Genomic DNA, 9,517 nt, shown 5'->3' on the forward strand with positions numbered 1-9,517 from the left:
TTTCCAAAACATTTTTTAGGCATGCCCCGGGGCGAAGCTGATAATATTAATACAGATAATATCCACCGGTCGATTCGGAAACCGCTCAGACTAGCAGAACAATAAAATCTAGCAGAGAAAGCGGGAGAAGGAGCTATTAATGACATTGCTGGTCATCTGTAGCCGCTATCGTTCAGGCCGTGATATTAAGTTTCATTCGTTTTTCACTCTTAGCCACAAGTGTTCATACTCGGAGGTTGTTCTCGTAGGGAAGTCGTTCATCATGTTGGGGTTATGTAGGACGGGTAACACTGACTGAGCCGACTGCAGTATAAATCTGGTCGGGTGGGGAGTATGAAAGGGCTAATGGCCCCCTACGTGTCAGAGAGACCCCATGGTTTTTATTTTTCTGCGCATTTAAATCGGAGCTTAAAACGACAGTAAAAATACTTTTTTTTTAATTTTAATTATTCCGGCATCATCTTCTGTGTCACATTATCCATCCGGAAAAATATTTATATGATTATTCCATGCTGTAAAAAAAAAAGCTGCCTGAAATAAATAAGTAAAATTAATAAATAAAAAAATTTGTGCAGAGTTAGCGACCTCGGGAAATATGTACGAACTGCTGCAAGATAGGGCTAAAAATACAATCTTATTAATTAATTTTGGCGTTAATAAAATCAATAGTTGTATCTAAACAGCTGTATTTAATGGACCCCAGCTAACAACGGGTAACAAAGAATAAACAGCCTACCGTAGAAAACTGCGCAATGTTAGTTAATGTTAATGCGAAGTTAAATACGGTTAACAAACTGAACCCTATTTTAAAGTGTTACGTTCTGATGTGTTCTAAGGAACTGATCCAAAAGTTACCCTATATTTTTGCATCACAGTTTCCACAAAAATGTATATTAGGAAAACACAATACGACTTATATAACAAAGATGCCGGACAAAGGTTATTGCAATGGCAGCGAATGCTCATATCAAAACCCACAGGACATTAACGGGTAGAGCTGTGGCATCCAGCTCTCCGTCGCCCAAAAGTTTAAATCTGCCCAGCGCTGGATGGATGAGACAGACACAGAGGCGAGGCGAGAAAGAAATACTCCCCATTGATCCGCTTTTGTTTGCCGTCACTACGGAGACAGCGGCCTGAAAGGGCGCATTCTCCTACTCTTGGGTGGGGGGAGAATGACAATGAATCAAAAGAACGTGTGTGTGTGTGTGTGTGTGTGTGTGTGCGTGCGGAGCTCCTTAGCATTGCCCCACACACACACACGCACGGCGGAGCAGCAGTCAGTGCCCCGGCGTAAGCGTCTGGGCGTAGGGCGTCCCAGCGGGGAGCTCGCAGGAGCTTCAGTGTGCTAATCAGGCGCACTAATTAGATTAGAGGCCTGCTTGTGTACCGTGCGTGCGCTCGTGTTCCAGCACACTGGCCCCGGACACTGAAAACCAGCGGGACACCTGGCAAATCTGTGGGCCTCTTCCTCTTTTTAAATTCATTTCTCTTCCCACTCTCAATCAGGAGAGAAATCCCTCACCTTCTAGCTCTTTCTCTTCACATTGTCATGACGGGAGAAGAAAAGTGGTCTCATCCCATTCAGCCGATCTAATGGAGTTTTGGAGACGGATGGCTTTGCTGGCCTGTGCCGTGTGGCCTCATGCAAAAGAGGGTTTAACTCGGCAGATTAAACAGGCGCTTTAACGTAGTCTCATTGTACTGTGCATAGCTTTTTATTCTATGTTATTATCACCATGATATAGCAGGTTTTTAATGTTGCGTAGAACAAAAAGTGGAAACTGTTGCAATCTAACATTTAGACATCTGTTTGTGTATTTTAGGAACGTTTCGAGAGTTTATTTACATTATTTTTATCAGTTTGTTGTCTTCACTTGTGCATCTCAACTCCCCTGCTGTGTGAAATATATTTTTTTAAATGCAAATGTTCATATGCAGCATTCATACAAATTTTAAACGTTTAACAACAGTGTTTTAAACTAATGTCGGATGGATGGCATGTCAGACCACAGCAGATTAAAGTTTTTGTCATTTGAGTACAATATGAGTACAATAATTCATGCTAAGACATGAAAATTCAATCCAAATTTGCTCACGTTGCTCACTGACTCTCTTCAGACTTACTGGAGTCTCGTTCATTTTCATTTGTTTAAACACGTTTAATTGAGTTTATATCAACTTTTGTTAACTTAAATATGTTTAGAGAAATAAATGACAGAACTGCTGAAATGCTCTAAGAGTAAATAGCTATAAAAGTATTTAAAAATAATAATAATAATAAAAACACAAAAGATATAAGCAGATACGATAGACATACAAAGACATACAAACATTATGTAAGCACAAAAATTATTTGTAAAAATCATAGCAGCTTTATTATTTTGATTATTTTGTTTATTTTGTTTTTGAAGGTGACTCGAGGAATGATATGACAATTTTTTGAGCTGATATTGAATAATTAGTTGTTGTTGATTAAATTACTCATCTTTAAAAACTGATGAAAATTCAATGAGGCTTAAATGAAAACTGGAAAAAGAAATTCAAAATAGTGCTGTTTCATAAAGAAACTTTTTTAATCACAATTGCAATGACTGATCTTAAAACTGTCACTTTGTTTTGTCTTAAGATGCACACCAGCATGTTTATAAAATAACTTTAACTATAACTAATGTCCTAATTGAACTATGGCATAATCCTATCTTAACCTAAGCCCTGTCTGTGAAACCAGGCCATAATTTAAATCAACTTAAAACAATCTTCATAAGCCCTTTAGCAAGTATAAGCATACACAAATTGAATGAAGTTATCAAGAGTGTATAGTTACTTCCCACAAATATTAACTGAGTTAGTAACTGATTTACAACATTATAAAAGTAACTAATTAACTCATTAAATTAGCTTAGTGTTTAGGGTTAAAATAGAAGAAAATTTTTCTTTAGTGCAAATTAGAGATGTTTGGTATGCCATGGTTTAAACACTACATGGCTGTTAAATAAATATAACTTACATAAAGCGGTCATAATAGCTTATTTATTTATTTATGTTTTGCCTGAAAACCTTATCAAACGCTTAATGTTTAGCTGCTGAGTTTAAAAAGTATCATTTTACTCGCATCTCAGTTTTATTTTATGACATTTATGTATCAAGTGAATGTTAAAATAGCTGAACAAATATGTCATTTAACCCAATAAAAATTGTAATTAACATTCAATAAACACAAGGGCACCGACTGCATTCAGGGAAACTCTTTCTTTTATTCCTTTAAACGGCAGTCTTCAATGAAACTCAAAAAACGTACAAATATGACGAGGTATATCGAGGTGTTTCTCTTCTCATTAACTGTAACACACGTCACATTGAATACAACTAGTGGCCAGATTTCCGGGAGGCAAACTAATTCATTAAAATGCCAAAAAGTGCTGTAATTTCTTCAACATCCTGGCGAGCATGCGTGAATGGTCCTCGGTGCTGGAACTATTGGTCGTTTGGATCTATTGGCCGCTCCAAGACACGCATTCCTCGGTTCCTATGGAAGCCTGTGGGAGAGTCGCAGCTCTGTTTCTAAACGGCTCTGGTTAGTGCATTAGTTCCGCCCATTACCAGAGAAAGTTCTTAAAAGCTGGAGAATTCCAAAGGAACTCCAAAGGAAAATACAACAAAGAATATCGTTTACGCACGCGTCAGTTGAGACCCTCTCACTCTGTCTCTCTTTGTCTGTGTCAAAGTAGAGCTTCGCGCTAGAGTTGATGGTACGTCAAATATAGGTACGTGACACTGCGCGTCCATTAAGACGAACTGAGCCTGTGGTAAAGTACGATAACGCCGCATGCTGTTGTCAGTAACGGTAACGCCATTGTAACGGGGGAACAGTAATTTGTTTGATTACACGTTTACTTGAAAAAAATATAACGCCGTTATTCCCATCACTGAATTCTACGTAAAACATATTAGTCCTTAAAGCTACAAAAGTGATAGATTTTGAGTTTTTTCCTTTGATTAACAGACATCACAGCAGCAGGGTTACGATGCTATTTGGCTGCTATTACTTTAAGAGCTGCTGCTGCTGAATCTGACGTGGATCTGTCGTTTTCATTTTGCGTGATTACTTCTCATCCGGTATCTTTGTAAACCTCTCTGTCTGAGGCTCCAAAAGAGACCCTCACCTTGAGTTTACCAGGGTCTTTTTTTTTTTTTTTAAAAATCAGCAGATTCTCCATTTAAAGTCATTGCGTACTAGGAGAAACTGTCTGTTAAAGAAGTCGCCTTTCTCTGTCCAGTTTCCTCTCTACAGCTGTAACGTGGGCAGAGACGAAGTTAACCCGCTAGCATGTACGAACAAAACATTTTCAGAGGAAAAAAAAAACTCGCCGGGAGTCTTTCTCAATACCTGGACGAAGTCTGGAAAGTGTTTGCCACCCGCACGGCGTGTATCTGTGGCTCAGGGCTGCATTCAGACAGGAATTGTGCCCGTTTGGCAGGGTTTAATGAAAGCGATGCCAGAGATCACAGCATTAAAGCATCACACAGAGAGAGGGGAAAGATTTGAAATATTACAGTAACACATTCTCAATATACCACACTTCATACGTGCAAAACAAACAGTGGTGACATCACTTTTAATATATTTTCAGCTCTAAGCGTGCAGGTTGGTTTTCCTTGTGTTCGTTCAAAGGTTATACAACGTATGCAATATACACGATGCATTGTGGTTCCTAATGTATTGTGTGCAGTTGTTGCTATGTAGTTGCTACCGTACAGCAGTTGCCAGTATTCTGCTATGTGGTTGCTAACATATTCTTTGTGGTTGCCGGGGCATTGCAGTGCTCTGGGTGTTTGACAAGCAGTGCTGGGTAGATTACTTAGAAATTGCAGTCTGCTGCTGATTACAAATTACAGTACAGGATGAAAACTGTAGTTAGCAAAATACAGTAGCCTGGAATAGCCATATTAGCTAATCTGACTCGTTTTGGATTACTTTTAGATTACTTTTGACCTAATTCATCACATGAAGTTGAGTGTGATTATCTAGGATGGTGAACATGAAGCAAATATGTCTAAGCATAAACAACGCTTATTACGTCAAATACGTTCTAAAGTACTCCCCAAAATGGCGGACGACGTAAATCAGGGAAGAAGAATGGTTGAGTAAATTATGTTATTTTAAAATAGTTAATCCAGGTTAACGTTTTCTGAGTGGTTGCCAGATTGTGGCTAGGTGGTTGTAAAACGGTTGCTCAGGTGTTCTGGGTGGTTTGCTTTCTGAATCATGAACAAAACTTATTTCTATCCCGGACGAGCTATGCGGCGGCACTTAACACACATGAGCACCAATCCGCAAACACGGCTAACAAGTCAAAGCGGTTGTTTTCAACTGCTTCAAGGAGCCCAACGGCACATTTTGAGTCCGTTTTCGGCTCGCTGCCGTCTCCCGCCGTGGAGGAGCGAGAGCAGGTCAAGAGCGAGACCCGGAGCAGGATTCTCACGCCGGCCGGGCTCAGATAGCTCATGAGCTCCAAACACATCCGCCATTCTTCTGCCACCTTCTCTGTGGCTGGGATGATAAACAGCGGCCCCCCTCCTCACTGGGCCGCGCTACCCTCCGCACACCCTTCTTTTCTTTTTATCTCTTGTTATTTGGATGGCGAAGCGGGCTCCGGCCCAGAGAAACACAGGCGATGAATGGCGGGCCTGTGGGAGTGCGTTCTCTCAAATTGGGTGCAATTTGCTCACAGCCTCCCCCCCTGCTGCTCAATTGGGACATTCCTTTCAGCGATCGGGGCGATCCTTGCCTCCCTCTCTAAAGAGAGTGTTCACATTCAAGAGCGAAAGAAAGAGCTCTAGGAAAGAAAGAGCACTTCCTGTGTCATTTTCACACAATGCTGTAATGGCATATTTCTTAAACATGACGTGCCACTGGTTCATGGGTTACTGGCCGCAGGACGTGTGTTTGTGTGTGTGTGTGTGTGTGAGCGAGGGTTTCAGGGCGGCACAGCCATGCCTCGCCGTTACGCACCGGCTCTGCGCTAAATGTGTAATAGAGCAGTTTTTTTTCTCCCTCTGGGCGTCCTCCCCGTGTGAAACCACTTCACGTCAAGTACAGATTAGCTCGAAATCTGCGAGTCTGATGATAGTTAAAATGGTGTGACCCGCAGGGATCTCTGCGTTTGTTAGCGGTTACCACATGGACCTTAACATCTGATTTCAGACCTTTAACATTTGCATCGTTGTTACTGAACTGTGTCAAAAAGACTGAGAAAAATCAGATTTTTTTTTTTATGTAAACCTTTCAAAGTTTTAGGATTAGAATTGTTATGCTTATATGATATCCAATAGGATTTTGAATGTTTTAGTATATGATCTCAATTATACGTTTACATAAATTTAAGACTTTCTTTCATGTTAAGGTTAATTAAAACAACGTTTACATAAAAATGAAGAATGAGATGAAATTAATAAAATTAATATAAAGTGAAATTACTTTTTTGACCTCAGTTAAATAAAAATGCGTATAAAATAGTTTTAAAAGAGATAAATCGCTTGCATTGCTGACTAGGAGAAACAGGTTACTAAAGAGATTTCAGTTGTGCTTTTTTTCTTTTCTATGGGTGGTGCTCAGATAAACGTCTTAAAGTTACAAAAGTTTCACACAAAAGATAATGAAGAGAACGGAATGGGTTGGTCTCTGATTTTCCGTTTTATCAGGAGATGGAAGGAAGGAGTTTCTATGGAAACTTACACTGTGGTTATTTTAATGGAAAAAGAGAAGTCATTTAATAATTCAATAATAGTTAATAGTCAATTTAGAAAAACAACAATAACAATAATATTCATTATAATATTCATATATACATACATACAGTCACATGCATGTATATATTTAAATACAAATAAAAATAAATGTATAAATGAAAATATTTTCTAAATATATACTGTATGTGTCTATTTATATACTGATAATAAATATACACAGTACTCGTGAATATATAATATAAACAAAAACTATAATTTTGGATGTGATTAATCATTTTAAATCACTAATATATATATATATATATATATATATATATATATATATATATATATATATATATATATATATATATAAAACACATTCACACACACTATCATCTATCTATCCATCTTTCCTGCTCTAACGTTTTTTAATCTGTTTTCTCCGCAGCTGTCCAGGTTCACGTGCTAAAAGGAGATAAGGCGGGTGAATGGTGGAAATTCACCATCAATATCATCTCGGTCTATAAGCAGGGCGGACATCGCATCCGCAGAGGAGACCAGCTCCTGTGGGTGCGCGCTAAAGACGTGGCCTGCAAATGCCCCAAAATCAAAGCGGGCCGGAAGTATCTGCTGATGGGCTCCGACGTTGAGGACTCCCGCGGTCAGAACGGGGTGGTGGCGGACAAGGGCAGCCTGCTCATCCCGTGGAAGGACCTGTGGGCCCGTCGGCTCAGGAAATTCCAGCAGCGTGACAAGAGGGGCAAGTGCTAGAGAAACATAGAGATCAGCAGAGAAGAAAAGAAAAATAATGTCCCGAGCAGCTTCGGAGCAGATTGATTGACGATTGATCAGAACTGTGGTGAAGGACAACCAGTTGTGCAGTTTTGCCTTCCGTTGTTTAGCGTTTTTTTGTTTTTGTTTTTTTCCCATCAAGATTTTATTTTTTCATATCTTCAATTTTGCAGAATTTGCACCTACTATTAAGTATACGTATATGTAAAGTCGTTTATGTGTGAACCTTTCTGGTGTCTCTATGATTTCTGTCTTTTTCCACAAAAGATAAAAAAAAGAAACAAGCTACTGAGTCAGTTTATCTAAGTGAAGAAGTTTGCTGGCGGTCGACATGTCAAAGTACAATCAGTGGGGTCCAAAACTCTGGGGGGCACACTAGCTGTGTTTCCGTCCAACAATTTTTATGCGCATTTTGGAATATTGCATAAAAAAACAAACGCTGGATGGAAACAATAAGATGCACATTAAAAAAAGCAGGATAAACTTTATATCCAATAAGAAAAGATGCACATAAGCTATGAAGGAAACACATTAACGGAATAATTTCCACCATGCTCATTGAAAAAGTCGAATAACTTTTGTTGGTGTCGTCATTCTGAAATGTCTGTCCAAGTATTTCTGTATAACTGTCATATAAAATGACTTTGTTTTCTTGGGCTCATTGGATGGAAGTTGCGTTCATCCTAACACATGCTCGATGCGATATTCTCGTTTTGCGCATAAGTTAAATTTGCGGTTTTGGATGGAAGCATAGCTACTGATAATATGGATTTAAAACAGAACGTTGTAGTGTTTTAACAATGTAAAACAAAGATGCATTCCAAGGACAAAATATTTATCATTCTTCAAATGTAACTAAAAATGGTCTCAAAAACCATTGCCCCGCCTTCTGAGTAGAAATTTCCAAGAATCAAGTCAATAAAATACAAATTTCCGACTCAAAATATTATCACTATCATAAAAAAGCAAAATAAAAGCATTTTGGGCCCCACGGTACTGTACTTGATTTCAAAAGGTAGCGGTTGCGTGATTATGATAGAATCATAAAAAGTAAAAAATAAAAATAAGATCTGATACTTGCCAAAATGACACATAGCATCCTTTACGTTACTTTCTTCTCAGTATCTTTTGACAATACCTCACTGTTGCTGTTCAGAAGAATCGTGATTGGTTCAAAATGGCATGACATCATAATGAGATCATAATGTTTATTTGCTATGCCGACAGTTTTGGCCTTTGATATTAACTGTGGTGATCTTTAAAGTGTGAACTCTACTTTCCGTTCCATAACTAGCTGTAGTTTGAGTTTAGTTATAAAAATAGAGTATTATTTTTAACCAATTTATGATTTAAATTTTTTTTTTTTTTTTTTTTTACTTTATTGATCAAGTTCTATTTTCACTGTTAAAAATGAAGGTCACAATTATAATAAGCATAATCTTACAATATTTACAAAGACTTCCACAGATGTAGAAGTCAAAACATCACGAAGAGTGACAAAAATCAAAGCCATTAAGACTTTTGTGAAATTATAATGTTCTAGATACTAAATTTGAGAGATATTATGTACGTCATTGCTGAAGTGATAAAGTGATGGAGGATATAAGATAAAAAACAGGCCTGAATGGTCTGTATTTTCCAGTGTATGCTAGCGCAATGTTTCGTCAGCCAAAATAAATCAGATAAAAATGGCTCTTACTATCTAAAGAAACAACGTTCTGTGTTATCACTTACGTGGGACCTTTCTTTGTTCTGGTACTTTACTAAGGTGATATGCTCTACTGTTTTTGTATAGTTGTATAGTTTTGGTTTTTTTTGTACAATATTTAGTAGATTATATTCTCATGCAATTAACCATTTTTTATGCCACGAACTTGATATTCTGAAAATAAGAAAATTATTATTTTGTTTTTAGATTTTCTTTGTTTACATGAGTCGATAGTGTAGTGAGGTTGTTGTACATGTCTGTGATGTCTGTGTGACAGGAAAA

General features: G+C 38.0%; 1 pseudogene; it reads left to right on the forward strand.

Moving 5' to 3' along the window:
* LOC122342041 overlaps window positions 1–8,516 on the forward strand; it is a 46,839-nt pseudogene extending 38,323 nt beyond the window's left edge.
* The last annotated feature ends 1,001 nt before the right edge of the window (window positions 8,517–9,517 follow it).

Source organism: Puntigrus tetrazona, chromosome 3 (genome assembly GCF_018831695.1).
Source record: "Puntigrus tetrazona isolate hp1 chromosome 3, ASM1883169v1, whole genome shotgun sequence".
Lineage (NCBI taxonomy): Eukaryota > Metazoa > Chordata > Actinopteri > Cypriniformes > Cyprinidae > Puntigrus > Puntigrus tetrazona.